Raw genomic sequence first — 17,257 nt, forward strand, 5'->3', positions numbered from 1 at the left:
TCATTGGGCTCAGATCAGCATGAGGGTCTAGATGTATAAAACGATTCTACTTACATTTTATACAAATGCATTATCATAACAGATTCACTGTATTTATGACATTATTCAATACCAGGATATTGAGGGACATTGTAGAACACCAGTCTAGTGCATTGCTTATTAACAAGAAAGGTTTCTCTAGATTTGAAAATGTCTTCCTTTATATATAACGTTATATATATATGGAACATTTTGTAAGAATACTAGGGGATATTTATTTCGAATCAATATTTTAAGTACTATGATCGCTCTATCATTATGATAGTACTACATGTATTGTCTGGCAAGATACAGGAAATTGATAAAAACTCTGAGGGGCAAATCAATCTGGCTATCAATTTATCAATGACTAAAAAATATGACCAACATACACATGTACTAAACAGTTCATCATGATCATAGCATGGGAGCAACTGAAGCTACATACACCACTATCAGCAGTAGAACCATATAATGTTTTAATACTCATCTGCATGCATAAATGTGTCCCTCCTCGTTTTAAGACATAGCAGTTACGACCATCCGAGTGGAAAATGTTGGCCTTGAACAGGTATGGTCCCAATATGCATAGCGTGAACAATTCATATTAAACTAAGCATTCCTTCATATGATATCGTCATTAAATGCACAGTGTGATATTACGACACCTATAAAACACAGGTCAATTTAATGCCCTCTCCCTGACAGCTTTCATACGTAAATGATGTAAAAAGCACTGATGTAGAAACACAAGATGTTTTCTAGTAAAATCCACTGGGTCTGAAAGATTGAATAAATTAGCCATCAGGAAAATGGATAGGTCTATTATATTGATCGCTTCTGTTGATGTGTCACTTTAGGGGCTCCAGTTTCAAGGTTACTTTACAAGGCATTTTCAGCAGGAAGTCTTGTCTTCATTTTTGTGCACCTATGACCACAGTAAGTGCATCTTATAGATCAGATCGTGCAGTGACTTTTACTTGGTTTGAAATTTTTTAAAAATTGATCCCCTCCTGCGATGCCTTGTGTGTTTTGTACAGTACTTACAATCATAGTGGTAACCTTGAGCGTACATGTACAATGTAGTTGGTAAGTGATAAAAGGCTATCACACTAGTGTCACTTTCTACACTAAGCAGGAACCAAAGACTTATTGGGTATGATACCATGTTTCGTCACCTCAAATTGTCTCTAGTTTGAAGTTGTAAATTTACAACCTTTCTTTCATCCTTTTTTCATAATGCTTGCATTAGATTTGAAGCCTGCTTGGCATTGCCATCCATAGAATATACTTGCCTATTTTCACGACTACTCCTTGATTTCCATGTACTGTTACATTGTTTTGTACAATGTTGGAACAAAAAGGTATGATGCCAGATATATATAACACATTCTTCAAAGAAAAATAATGCAATACAGCATGGCAATGATTTGTCAGTGTCATAACACGGCACTCCTGCCAAAGCTGTCAGCAGCAAAAGGTCGTCTGATGGTACTGAGTATAAATTGGCTACTTGAAGAAACTTTATTGACTAAAATAAGACAGATTTGTCTTACATATCAAGTTTGGAAAAATGGCCTTGGCTGACATCCAGCCAAAAGTATTGAATGTCTGATAGCAAGAACTACTGTGAATTCATTTACTTTTGCTGTGATTTTACCAGGTATTTCATGGGAGGAGGAAAAAGGTTTTTCTTATATATCATATTACATTTGAAGCAATTTGGTACAACACTTAGTAATAAATTGAAAACAAATATCAATTATCATGATTTGCAGTGCATATCACCACAGCAAAAGTTTCACATCAAAAGATGTATCACAAAGAATAATTCATATTTCCATTTCACACACTGTCATAATTATCCTTCATATGAAATCATATTCTGCACTATTAACACAGAGTTTGGATTGGGAAAGCTCATACAAGATTAAACTGAATGGATTGTAGGGAAAAAAATCTAAAATCTCATATCAAATTTTTTTTACCACACTTCATTTTTTCTGCAGCATTTCGAACATAACCTATCATAGCTAATCATTTACCATTAAGCAACTTTACAACAAACCAATGTCAACAACCTTATACTATAGGGCCAGGATACTTGACATTCATAGTTTGCATGAATATGATAACTGGTTTTCATTTTCTATTTACATTATGAGAAGGACTGGGGTAAGGACCAGTAATTCAAATAACAAAATGAAACATGCAAAATCTAACTTTTAGCAGAGTCTGTCTTCACTCTTCAGTATACATAATAGAGAGAAACAGTGAGCATGGTAACATGGTAATATCGTGGAGAACTTAACACTTTGTATTTCTTGCTATATAGTACAATTATATAAATTTTTCATGTGCATTTTCCATGTTTCTAAATCCTCTTATACTTGTTTTGTCCCCTGAAGAATAGTCTATATGTCCACAGCATACATGCCATGCCATTTGGATGTGCCACCTAGTTCTTGACGGACAGGTAAACAATAAGAGCAATGATGCCCCCCACAACAAGCAGCACCACCAACAGACAGCACATCTTCTTTCTTGCCTTTTTCTACGAGAAAAAAACAACAACATTTAAACTGCATGAATATATTAAGTTAAAAAAATATCATTATTAAGGTGATGAAAAATGTCAATCTTTATGCTCTGCCATTATTATGGCTTCTTCATTTAACTCAGGAATGTCTAGTTTATGCCTTGTGCACTTTTGGCATTTCCAGCATGCCTGAGGTATTATTTTGTAACAGCAGTGCTGAGTAAACTTGGCATGATACGTCACTGTGACCTTTCACTACAGCCAATGACTGATTTTAGTCATATTTGCTGGCCATTCATGTGTATAATTACCTTTTAAATTAGTAAATTTGTCAAACAGAAAGAGCAGGAGTTGTAGATTTCTGTCTGAACATGCAGAAATATCTGGCGGCTCTAGAAATATGTTGCTATTTCATTTCTAGTCAGTGACAGATGCCAAATGGCACACATGTATATATCCCCCGTCGGAATGACAAATAGGCTCTTGTCAATAAAGCAATTTTCCAAATATTTCAACACACAAGCTTAGCACTATGACCTTACTCCCTCTGGGCAAGCATACGTCAAACAACAGGGCTGGGCACAAGTTTTACTTTGCAATAAGTTACAGACTATGTTGAATAAGTTACAGACTCTGGTGATATGAATAGCACAGCATTCTCCATTTTTTTTCAGCAATCCAAACACTAACAATAATATATGGAGATGGCAGTGATTTTAATCCAGTGAGACTTTCCATGTTGACACAACTGGTATCATCATCAGGTAAGGAACCATTTCACACACACATATTAGTTTGATAAGGGCCACTAACTGATGTGTCTACATCCTCCTGGAAATTACCAACACCCAGAACTGATGAGGATGGGGATGTGAAATTCAAGGAAGTCTGATAGAAGTCAGAGTCTGTAAGGATGTGATAAGGATGCGATAAGATTGGTACGTCCCCCTTTCAAAGAGCAAATGAATTGTAAGACTGTTTCATAATTGGAATATAATGTAAGAATGTACGATTTACATGAGTACAAAATATGCAAAGTGCAAAACAATTGTTCTTTGTCTATGAAATTTGTTGAGTGATCTATCAAATCTTTTCTTGCTGAATTGCTCATTGGTCGCAGCCTCTATGACGTGAGAAGTAGGTGTAAACTTAGCAGACTTTACCTGATATTGGCTGGCCTTCTCCAGCTGTTTGTTCCCTGATTCCACATTGCCGTAGGCTTTCTCTACATTCGCCTCTATGGTATCTGTAACAACAGGTTTCAGCAGTGATGGAAGATAAGTCATGGCAAGAAGAAAGTAGGACAGTACTTAGGGGGATACGGATAAGTCTACCTGTGGATAAACGCAAGACTGCAACTCTATGAAAGCATTTACCTAGTAAGTCTTGCTGATCTTTTGACTCTATCTTTCCTGAGGAGCTTTAGCGCATTGCCAATTGGGAAATAATGTGTCTGTAGCAAAGCCACAAGCTGTGTTAATACATAAGGTATGTTTAACACATTGGAAATTTGATGCAAGAGACCAAGGCAAGAAAATGGTGCTTTCAGCCCAGTGAATATTACAGAGAGATTTGTATCATTGGTACGACAAGGTAGAAAGATTATTTCCACCATGTCAGAAACAGTGAAAAGGCTAGGTACTAGTAGACTATTCCTATATACACATGATCAAAAATTCTACTGAGCCAAAGAATCTTTGAATATGGCAGCTAGGCAAATAGCAGATATCACTAACAGATGCACAGGCAGAAAAAGATCATTATCTCCATGAAAAATGGAGATGTAGTTTTGGGTGTGTCTGTGTGTGTGTGTGTGTATGTGTGTGTGTGTGTCTGTCTGTGTGTCCGGATTATTGTAATGAGCAACAAGAACCTCTCGATGGGTTACAATGATATTCGGTACGTAAGTAGGTGTTGGGAAGACAAAGGTCAAGGTCAATTTTGGGCCCCCTGGTATGTGACCTTAGTACTGCAGCACAAATTCATTTTCTGGATCTTTTGAACTGCATGTGCTATGGTCTTGATTTTTGGATGGCAGATAGCTTGTGACATAAGGAATATGTGGTATATATTTTGGCCAGGTTGCTCTGGAACTGCAGGGGCATTTTAGTCAAAATCTTCTAAGGAGGATAACTGAAGAAGGGAACAGCACATTTACATGATATTTGGTATGTAGGTACATGTAGCTTAGACAGAGATGCACATCAGAAAGTGCAAATTATGCAAACTGACACTTAATTTGCATATTTAATCAGGAAATATCTGTATTTGTAGTGTTTCCTTTATAGAACTCAAATACATGTAATATATGTTGTTTGTGGCAGGTGGAACATTAGCAGATACCAATTATGCAAATAAGTCCCTAATTTGCATAATCAATGTAAAATGCCAAAATTCAATGATGTGGTAAATGATTGGACAATCAACATAGTGACCAGCATAGGTTACTTACAGGTGTACATAACGAAGCATATATTATGCAAATGTGGAAGTCATTTACATAATCGAACTATTTCATGGAGATATAGGTCTACGAACTCTTGTTGTAATAGTAATGGTTTGGCTGGGACATCAGGCATAATCAATCTGCTTCTGAATGTACAACATATACAGAAGATGTCTGTACAGGTGATGACCGACTTAAAGTTTGTGGAAGTAAGAAGTGTTACTGCAACAGTTACAGTAATAATGTATTGCATTCCTAAGCCAAACTCAATCATTTCTTCAACATTCTTGACATGTACACAAAAATTCCGACCAGCTTGTAAGAACTAAATGTTATGTATAGGATATAAATTGAATACATATCTAATATCATTATTGTTTAATATTGTCTTTGCTTTAAGTCTCATTGTTCAGTTAGACCAATTAGACATAACTGTGTCACACAATGTATGTACATGTACATGCACACGCAACAAGCTGAAAGGTACAATTATTGTGTCATCTAATTATCAACACTGACATTTTTTCTTGTTTGAAGGTTCTGACCTTTCTAACCACTATGAAATTATGCTCCCCCAATTTGTGGCTGTATACATCACTGCATACTGTAATTATCAAAATGGCAAATCTGCCCTTTTTCACAACCCACCATGATGCCATTTTTCCTGCACTGTCTGATTACACTGCACATCAAACTGACATAAATGTACTCGGATGCTGCAATAACACCGATACTTATTAACTTTGCATGTTATTTAGGGGCAGAATAATTAGGTCCAGTTCCCATGGGATGTCATGAATCCGTGGTCGTTCCGTCCTAATTGTCGGTGGTAGGATGGGTTTGTCACAAACCAGCCACCATATGCATGGGAGATCTGTCTGTTCACAGCAATTCAACAAGAAATCAAAGATGAACATGAGTCGACCCAACTAGCAATAAGGACTTTGCAAGTCTTAGTTCCAAACCCATAATCCCTTGCATAACTACTCAGCACTTTTGACCAGATGAATAAACATTTGCAAAATATCAGTACTACAAACAAGAACATCCATGCCAGTGTAGTTCCGCCCAGAAAAAAATGCTATTTGCTGTGTACAACTACAGCAAAGTGGTATATAACCATGGGAGATATATACTTTTGGCAGGTGCACAAAGGTTAAACATAAACATCAGCATGCATGGAATATGAAACTGAAAAAGACATAACTTTTACAAAATATCTTTGAGTGTTTCATGGTGGTCTGAACTCTTTCTTAAAGCCCCAAACTGACCTTCCTGCTGGAATCATGCCTTCCTTTTATAGTAGATTAAATGATGTTGAATAATACAGTTCCCTAGAGGATCTCAGTCTCAGTTTCATAAAGCCACCACATTCGCTATGTACCAATGATTTCCAAGTTGTGCCTAATGGTTCTACTAGTATTACATTTGTCAGACTGCATTGAGTCATGATGTTTAAGTTTATAAACAGGAGGAGTCAAGATGTTATGACTGGATTTCTATGATTTACAGTTAAAAGGTCTATAGTCTTTAGCCTAGAATTACTTAATTAGCTAGCCCAAAGGAAGAAGTGATCAGATTTTTGGGATGCACTGCTCTCAGACCAGCATCCACTTTTGATGTGAAATGCCTAAAAAATAGATTATCTGAATTTCCTGCTATGAAATGTGCATAGTTACTGTAATGAATGTGTCTGTATGGTCAATGTGACATTCAATTTAGCTTTTACATATAGATCATGAAAATCTGTAGTAAACTGAGCATTTCCAGAGTTTTTGGATGATTCTTCAACAGATCTAGGATCAAGAGACAAACGAATACTAACTTAAAGACATCCATCTTTGTGGTTGCAGTTATAATTGCAGTCATGTATTATGCCAAATCCAGTCAATGACATGTTTGTGACATACATTTATAACTACTGACATTTTTGAGCAGGCTTCCATCCCTGTTGCACACAGTATCACACCAGTAATTGGAAAAGGCAGTAAAAGCCTTGCACACTCTTTCATTAAGCAGACACGTAGCTCAAGGCTGACCCCTGGTAACAGTGTGTGCCATGCATCATCACTATCAGTTTAACTACCCAAACATGATCCATGTAAGCCTGGACTCTTCCCAATAACACACCACATTGATTGTTAGGAACACATCTCCAAACTGTGCTTAACTTCTGACAGATTAGGCCATAACCCAGCCATTAAATGTATCATATTGATGTCTTTATGACCCCCAGTGGACAATCAATCAGAACAATGTGCTTAGAACAGTTTAAACTAATGGTGTGAGGAGGAAAGGCTTCATTAAGGATAGCAATTCAGCTACAATGTATAAAAGTATAATTACTATGTCCTCATTATTCGGCGTGACTTATTTACTATCTTGCCATTAGCTACAAGAACGTTTGTCAAAGCCAGTAAGGAATACTGCAAGAATCAGTCATGATATTTCCTGTGAAAGGGAGTTATGTGTAATATATCTGGCACCTGATTTAGGATGGAGGAATGGACTGCATGTAAAACCTGCAAGAGTAATACACATTATATCCCACATGCGCTGGGCAACTTCCTTACACATTTAACATAGGGGAAGAACAAAAGCAGATCCTACAATGGCATAAGATAGTACCAAACTGGCCAAGGAGTGTAGTCAGCCAAGAGGTGTACATTTGCCATGTAGCCAAACACACTCCTATGCTGGCTACACTCCTCTGCCAGCTTTTGATACTATCTTATGCTACCGTAGGATCTGCTTGGAGATTACAAATATTGCACTATTGGGAGGTGCAGGTTGAAAATGTTGCCTTTCCAATTGTTTTTTCTTAATTACACACAATACTATTAAGGTCTCATTGATGAGTTTCTTCTTCCCATAGACTTCTATGTTATAATTCGTGGTTTAAATGGGCGCGTTTATAATGAAGCTACGTGAAATTTCAGCAGATTTTTCATTCTATGTCGAGCACATTTACCCTATATCGTGGGAAAAAATTGCCAACGTAAACTATACGTAGGAACTTTTTTATAGCAATTACAAACTACGATTAGTCAATCCCCACAAAAGGCACTTTTTCGCTGCTAGTGTACAACCGCACCACTCAGAACCCACGACTGTGTACCTCCGACCTAGCGCGCGGCTGCAAAACTTTACCTGCTAATTTCTTCAGTTACAAATAAGCTTTCACCAATCTAACTTTTGAGATCAGTTCCGCTGGCTAAAAGGGAATTTCTCACCGCTAAAAACATGCGTCCGTGCAGCCGTTCATTTTTGGCTCGGATCTCTTTTAGGGTACCCACTCGCGGAGTAATACATCAATGAGACCTTAACTTTAATGTATTATTGAAAAAATCAATCAAAAGAAAGAATGTCGTTTTCTTCATCATCTCTGAAAGTTTGGGTGTCTTACATTAATGAATTAGCCTCTGGGAGGAAGTTAAGTACGAGATCATGATAGGCATGAAAGCGCCACCTAGCGGCGGACAAAGGGCAATGTTGGACAAAGTGCAAAGGCGTCGAGACTGACGCTTTTGACGTGTCGCAAAGACTCATTAGATCAGTCTGTGTATGAGTTTGACTGAGTAGTGTTCTATTTGTGACTTTGTCTTTGTTTAGTTGGAACATATCTCAGAGAATAGTCGTGTAAAGGATATCAGCACGACAGGCACGACGAGATTCATCCGGATCTTTCTACGTAGAATGAAACGGTTTGATAAGGATCGGGTGAAGGTACTATAGCTCATAAAGTCAAAACAGAGCTTAACGACTAGAAATTGATGTTAGCTACGTTTCAAGCTCCCTTATACCAGAGGCGGGCAAGCTGAACTGAGCCTTTCTGATTGGTCTATGATAGGTGTCGCCTAGCCCGGGGTTTGAGGCGGGGGTGTTGGAGGGGCGTTCGAGAGAGGGCGGCGAATGCAAAAAATAACTTGGATGTAGTTTGCATCAAGAAAGATAGCTTTAGAACCTTAGTCCTCTTTCAAATGGCTTCTATATCCAGTAGAGGTTGATACAAGAAAAATAACAATAGTAACGCCCCTTGGAAATGTAGACCCGTCCGTTACCATGGTAACGGAAATAGGTACACGGCGTAATCTGCAGCCAAAAAATGCGGGGTGGCGCCCGGTTATAAATCCTTTTCAAATTTTTGCTCCAGTGCTATTCCTTGATTTTTCATGAATATTTTTCATTTTTATTAAAGGTCTCATTGATGAGTTTCTTCTTCCCATAGACTTCTATGTTATAATTCGTGGTTTAAATGGGCGCGTTTATAATGAAGCTACGTGAAATTTCAGCAGATTTTTCATTCTACGTCGAGCACATTTACCCTATATCGTGGGAAAAAATTGCCAACGTAAACTATACGTAGGAACTTTTTTTATAGCAATTACAAACTACGATTAGTCAATCCCCACAAGAGGCACTTTTTCGCTGCTAGTGTACAACCGCACCACTCAGAACCCACGACTGTGTACCTCCGACCTAGCGCGCGGCTGCAAAACTTTACCTGCTAATTTCTTCAGTTACAAATAAGCTTTCACCAATCTAACTTTTGAGATCAGTTCCGCTGGCTAAAAGGGAATTTCTCACCGCTAAAAACATGCGTCCGTGCAGCCGTTCATTTTTGGCTCGGATCTCTTTTAGGGTACCCACTCGCGGAGTAATACATCAATGAGACCTTAAGGCAAAGCTAGTGGTATAGCATCGTGTGCAAACAGTAGATTGTAAGGCTAGAGGGAATACATTTCTTAGACTACTTTTTTTTTTACAAAAATGCTGCCTTCTTAGTGTTACAGGTAAAATTCACTTTGAAGGGCCTACAATTAAGGTTTCACCTGGACCTTTGACAAAACAAACATTTTCTTAAACATTTTGTAAAACAATGGTGGCTGGAGGATTTATTCAGTATTCTTTCTTGTGATAACAGAATTAATACAAGCAACCAATCAATCCTACATTCATCTTGTAACTTTTAATACCATGTGGTACAATACTGCCAACACTACCACAAACACTGGTTCTTTTGATGGACATTTAAGCAAGGAAACCTCTGGCTTTACATCTACTTTACTGCTCCCTTGAAACTCATCTCCAATATCTTCTGTACAGTAATAACCATGAGAATATACTAGGTCCTTTCCCAGTTCACTATTATTGTGCAGTAACTGTAGAGGTATTCTCTGGAGACGAATGTGCACTGCTGAAGTATGAACAGTGATACATGTGGACTTGGCTGGACCAACTTCTTCTGTTCTAGTCAGATATTATTGTCTTTGAGGCGAGTGGAATCATGTTGATGAGGGATTGTTACCGCCTGCATCTTGACTATAAAAACATTGAGACACTTACTCTTTAACCCCAGGCTTGACAAAAAGCTCAATAGAAATGATGGTATTCCCTTTGTGGCCACTTTTTGCAAAGCTTATCAGATCAAACCTTATACTATACATATAAATGAACTGTACAGTTGAACATGATACCCCATCTTCTGGATAAAGGGTCACTGTCAGGACATATTTGAAATGATTGGAAGTCCTAAATTATGATTGAATGCCTAACTTGACCATTAATGATATCAGACCAAGATTCAAATTTTTCCTAAAGTTTGAGTTGACCTTATGTGTCATTGATAGCCTTTAATTTAAGTTATACTGGTATAAGATCATAATAGAGCTTCTTGTCACAGACATACAATGTACAGTACATGTTTAAGAAATTTAAGATCCAATACCCCTTTTTTTGCAAATTTTTTATTTTATTCAGTATTGAGAATTTCTTGCTAATTCTGTCCAAATTGTTCTGTCTATATGATGCATAATCATTCAAATGTGCCAGGAATTTATCCTGAATAAGGCAACAGTGGTCATTGAAAATTTGATTCATGTATAGCTTTGTTAAAAGGAAGAAAGTTTAGCATTTTACTACATTATGTCATGTATTCTTGTCAGCATGCAGGACCAGCCTTGTGTGTCGAGCCAAGACAAGCCAGAAGTTCTCATCACCAGCTTGCAGGACCAACTTTGGAACTGAGCCAAACCAACTTTCCCATTGTGCCAGTCTCAGATTATACCATTGTCTGCCTCACAACATTTTACTCTTCGACCACAATGTTCAAATAACTGCTAAAGACATATACATGGACTAAAAGCATTACCTCTGTTTTCACAGAGGGAGGCAATACAATTTAAAAATGATGTTAAGTTTGTTTTTTTGCTATGATATATCATTACAATACTTGTATGAAGAGAAAAAAAAATGACATTCCTCAGAAGGATCTACTTGTTACAAGCCTTAGGATACAGTTTTGTCTCTTCCTGGTTGTCCACTGTGGCAGACTAGTGAATACAGTGTACAGTGCATGACAAGACACAATAAGTTTTCTCATGCATCATCTCCATCAGGACAAGGTACCAGATTTATAACTCCCTAACGGGCATGGGGCAAACAACCATCAGTAAAACACAGTAATGACAAGAAAGGACAGGGCCTGCATCCTACACAGCTCTACCGTATCAAAGTTTGCCCCATTGAGAGATGAAAAGAACTCTAAGCTTGATGTTAACTTTAAAGCCCTTTCTTTTATTTCATTGAATATGCCAGGACAGCTAGTGTCATTTCATTCATGTTTCTAGAGTTTGAATATTCAATGCAATCACATACAAGTATACAATGTACATGCATGTACTTCTCTACTTTCCTCATCTTACATTCATCCTGTTGCCTGGCAAGAACCTTTTGTCAGAGATAAAGTGGTGTCAGACAATACAGTTGTAAGGGTTTAGCTGTGCAGTGGTCCAAGAAGGGGATCAAGCAGTGCGTACCATACATACTGAGTTTGGAAGACATAGTAGTCTGCCTTTCTCTGTACAATACCGTACTAGTTGTCCGTTTCAACGATTATTCCAAGTGTAAGGCAGATTTAATATGTCAGTACTTAAGGAAAGAAAGAGAACATTCATGCACTGTGAACTTGATAATTGAACAGAATTACATTGTACTAATTGAAGAGATTGTGGGATCACTACGCCTTAGTTAAATAACAACTTCGGTGCTTTGGGGTTTCACCAAAGTGGTATTGCTTCTGCCATACCTTGTTTCATTTCTTTACACTTTGATATTGTTTAACAGTTGGAGCAATTTACTGTACAAATGACGAAGGCTTACTGTGGCAGCTTCGGTGGGCTGCACGGCAGAGATAGTGAAGAGAGAATCAAATACTTGAATAAGCACAACAAAAGTACAGGGGCACAGTTTCCTGAAATGTAACTGATGTAGAAATGGTGAAATGCCCACAACATGTAGGCAACATGTCAAACATACAATTATACAGATTTCTGTGGGTTTCAAACTGTGACAAATGTATTGACAGGATGACCAGGTTTCACCTGCATGAATTTGAAGTCTTGCACTCTTTGCAGTGGTTCCATTTCCTTGATAACCCTGAGGTGCATATGTCAGACAAGTGAAGCCAGTATATTCACTATAACATAATCATAGAATAGTAATCAAATTCTCATGAGACAACAGAACTTAACAAGGCCTGAGTGTTGCTAACCACGGCAGGTAACTGCCTGCTTTGTGAGAGGTTAAGTGTATAAAAAGCCACGCTATTTGAGAAGGAGTATTTGAGTAAGAGCCAGAGTAGTGTGATAGACCGCCTTGACTCAACAACTTCCATGCAGTTATAATGTATTGAAATGTCCTGTTTCCCAGTGTTTCCATCTCAAGAAAATCAGGGAATAACATCACCCTTACACTGATATCATGTTTCAAAGAACCCAGCAGGAAATGTCATAACATCTTTGTTCCTTTGGTCAAAAACCTTTCTAAGTCTCTATAATGCATATACACTCTACTATACATCCATAGGTTTTTAGAGATACTGACAAGATCACAATATAGCAGCAGAACCCAAGCAATCTCAGAATTCCATCTTAGCGGGATCGACTGAAGCGATATTATCAACATATGAGCTGTCTAAGGAAGATCAGAGGTCAGAGGAGCAGTACACTAAAAGGTATCTGGCTACAAGGACTGTGGATGATGTATGACTGTGCTGAGAATACTCATAAAGGCAGAGTTCCAACATACATGGCATTGGACTTCCTAAGCCTTCTATCGCTCAACCTCACACATCTTGCTGTGGGGCCTCTCTACTTAAGCTTAAGGCTCTTCCTCTCCTGGTGAAAGAAACTGTCATCTGTAGTTAGGACTCACAGTCACATTACAGGTATGCTCTTAGTAATCATTCAAATTCATAGATAATCAAAATAGTTACTCATAGGGTTCCATGACCTTATACCTTTGCGAAGTTTTTGTAACTTATTACTGTAAATAAAATACAAACACGTCTCTTCTTATCTTACTGTATAACTTATTCATTATCACATCTTTCCAAATCACTTATGTTGCAAATATCCCTCTATTTTCTCACTCAGTAGGTAAAGGATGTCAAATGTTACATATTAATCTAACATCTATTATCATAATACCGGCACGTTTACGACGATTTCTCTAGCCATACTGATTTCACAAATTGTCAATGCATCATTTTCTCCAGTTACATGTTGCTGTTATAGCTTACCCTTGCCACTTCTTCTGTGTAACTTTTCTGCCACTCTTGTCCTGCTAAAGCGTAATATCGTAATTGTAACACGCCGCGGAATTACAGGGTGAACGAGCGCGTGGTTGGGAGGAGGTACAAAATACCGGCCGGAAGAAACACGGCACAATTAACTGTCGCTATGGACCTTTATACATCCTCCATGTTCCTTCCTTTTCTGTTAGTAAATGCATAAAACATAAACCTGCATGAGCATACGAAATGTCATGAGAAAACGGACGTATACTGTCAAGAATTTTCAGTTAACTTCTGTCCGTCACAACTGCTGTGACGTAACACTTGCTAGTGTAGATATAAAAATGGCGGGAAAATAGCTGCGTACGTTCAATTTTGCCCATTCAGCCGTAGATCCAGGCGATAATGCAACGGTTCTTCACACTTTTACATGAGTTGTAGGTCAGACATCGAAGTTAGGGCTGCCCATTGACAAGCATGTTGAAATACACTGAATGAAGGCTTCAAAAAAGTACTAACCCATAGTTCAATCTTTAAAATTCTTCTCCACCAGAAAGTCACTTGGGTCTAGTTTATAAGCATTCAAAGAAAACAGAGGGTTGTTTGGCTCATTCTCGGAGAAAAGCTCGCTCTATGAAAGAAACCTCACCTTTGACCCATTTTCCCTCCTGATACAACCAGTAGCACCCTATAACTAAAACCTGTCCTTACACCAGCTGAACTGCTGAACTGAACACATTTTGACCCAAACAGGAAAGCTTAGACCCTACCTGTCTCTTCTAACTCAAAAAGTCTCCAGATTGGGCAAAAATTTTCAAGGAAAAGAAGGATTTTCAAGGATTTTAAGTCACACCCAAATCGTCTTCCCATTTTTTGCCCTCTACCGCGCAACGCAACTCTGACGTCAGCCCTACTGGGTACCCGAATAAGGGAGTTGAGGAAAAATTATTATCCCAGCTGATACAGGGAGGGGATGCGATAGCGTTTCCCAAAGATGAACTGTATTGATTGCTCCCTTGGGAATTTAGAGCCAAATCTATACCCAGTGCACCACAGCTTACCCCATGCAATAAGGCATGTAAAGCAGTGGGGTAGTGTACCAAAAGTCATGTGACTTTTCCAAAATCCATAGGTGTTTATCTCTTAGCAAGTCTTAATAACTACTAACCATAGTCAGTTCTACATCTCTGATGTAAAATTGCAACTTTTCAATAGAGGGTTTTCTTTTTTTACAACTTTTTTTACTAGTTTTCATACAATGCTGTGTCAATGAAACTGGCAAACTGTACACACAAAACACAACATTACACAGCTGAAATGTCCCTACATACAGCAAAATCCTGTTTAATGGACAGCAAGTATTGCCCTGTACTACATTCAGGAGTATTATTTGCAATAGCTCCTCTTTTTAGGGTCTCATAGGATCAAAAAGTATCCAATTCAGTGTTGCTGGGGGGGGGGGGGGGTGAACACCAGTAGGGCACATTATGATTGACAGGTCCTAATTGGTAAGGCATACAATTACATGGGACTAAATCATCATTAAGTCCATCATTTTCATTGAATTCATACCACTTTTGTAGTAATCTATGCTATCTGAGTTATTCCTGACAGCTTCCAATACATGCATGCACATACTTTATGCTGCAAAAAATCACAAAATATCACATTTTTGCTACATTTTTTGGAAATTCATGCACAAAACTGGGTCCACACTTGACAAAACCTCTTGTATACGATATTGCAACATGGTTTCAGCAAATCTGAGACAGCTTTATGGTTCAAAAGGCCTCAAATGCAAAATGGGGGTGGGGGGCAGTACAGGTCAGACATCGAAGTTAGGGCTGCCCATTGACAAGCATGTTGAAATACACTGAATGAAGGCTTCAAAAAAGTACTAACCCATAGTTCAATCTTTAAAATTCTTCTCCACCAGAAAGTCACTTGGGTCTAGTTTATAAGCATTCAAAGAAAACAGAGGGTTGTTTGGCTCATTCTCGGAGAAAAGCTCGCTCTATGAAAGAAACCTCACCTTTGACCCATTTTCCCTCCTGATACAACCAGTAGCACCCTATAACTAAAACCTGTCCTTACACCAGCTGAACTGCTGAACTGAACAAATTTTGACCCAAACAGGAAAGCTTAGACCCTACCTGTCTCTTCTAACTCAAAAAGTCTCCAGATTGGGCAAAAATTTTCAAGGAAAAGAAGGATTTTCAAGGATTTTAAGTCACACCCAAATCGTCTTCCCATTTTTTGCCCTCTACCGCGCAACGCAACTCTGACGTCAGCCCTACTGGGTACCCGAATAAGGGAGTTGAGGAAAAATTATTATCCCAGCTGATACAGGGAGGGGATGCGATAGCGTTTCCCAAAGATGAACTGTATTGATTGCTCCCTTGGGAATTTAGAGCCAAATCTATACCCAGTTCACCACAGCTTACCCCATGCAATAAGGCATGTAAAGCAGTGGGGTAGTGTACCAAAAGTCATGTGACTTTTCCAAAATCCATAGGTGTTTATCTCTTAGCAAGTCTTAATAACTACTAACCATAGTCAGTTCTACATCTCTGATGTAAAATTGCAACTTTTTAATAGAGGGTTTTCTTTTTTTACAACTTTTTTTACTAGTTTTCATACAATGCTGTTTCAATGGAACTGGCAAACTGTACACACAAAACACAACATTACACAGCTGAAATGTCCCTACATACAGCAAAATCCTGTTTAATGGACAGCAAGTATTGCCCTGTACTACATTCAGGAGTATTATTTGCAATAGCTCCTCTTTTTAGGGTCTCATAGGATCAAAAAGTATCCAATTCAGTGTTGCTGGGGGGGGGGGGGGGTGAACACCAGTAGGGCACATTATGATTGACAGGTCCTAATTGGTAAGGCATACAATTACATGGGACTAAATCATCATTAAGTCCATCATTTTCATTGAATTCATACCACTTTTGTAGTAATCTATGCTATCTGAGTTATTCCTGACAGCTTCCAATACATGCATGCACATACTTTATGCTGCAAAAAATCACAAAATATCACATTTTTGCTACATTTTTGGGAAATTCATGCACAAAACTGGGTCCACACTTGACAAAACCTCTTGTATACGATATTGCAACATGGTTTCAGCAAATCTGAGACAGCTATATGGTTCAAAAGGCCTCAAATGCAAAATGGGGGTGGGGGGCAGTACAGGTCAGACATCGAAGTTAGGGCTGCCCATTGACAAGCATGTTGAAATACACTGAATGAAGGCTTCAAAAAAGTACTAACCCATAGTTCAATCTTTAAAATTCTTCTCCACCAGAAAGTCACTTGGGTCTAGTTTATAAGCATTCAAAGAAAACAGAGGGTTGTTTGGCTCATTCTCGGAGAAAAGCTCGCTCTATGAAAGAAACCTCACCTTTGACCCATTTTCCCTCCTGATACAACCAGTAGCACCCTATAACTAAAACCTGTCCTTACACCAGCTGAACTGCTGAACTGAACAAATTTTGACCCAAACAGGAAAGCTTAGACCCTACCTGTCTCTTCTAACTCAAAAAGTCTCCAGATTGGGCAAAAATTTTCAAGGAAAAGAAGGATTTTCAAGGATTTTAAGTCACACCCAAATCGTCTTCCCATTTTTTGCCCTCTACCGCGCAACGCAACTCTGACGTCAGCCCTA

General features: G+C 38.3%; 1 long non-coding RNA gene across 1 annotated transcript; it reads right to left on the reverse strand.

Moving 5' to 3' along the window:
- Positions 1-827: 827 nt before the first annotated feature.
- LOC118408749 lies at positions 828-3,847 on the reverse strand. Its single transcript, XR_004830350.1, has 2 exons — positions 3,721-3,847; positions 828-2,572 (listed from the first exon to the last, which is right to left on the reverse strand). It is a non-coding gene; the product is annotated as an uncharacterized LOC118408749 (long non-coding RNA).
- Between the last annotated feature and the right edge of the window lie 13,410 nt (positions 3,848-17,257).

This window comes from Branchiostoma floridae, unplaced genomic scaffold, assembly GCF_000003815.2.
Source record: "Branchiostoma floridae strain S238N-H82 unplaced genomic scaffold, Bfl_VNyyK Sc7u5tJ_378, whole genome shotgun sequence".
NCBI classification, from domain to species: Eukaryota; Metazoa; Chordata; class Leptocardii; order Amphioxiformes; family Branchiostomatidae; genus Branchiostoma; species Branchiostoma floridae.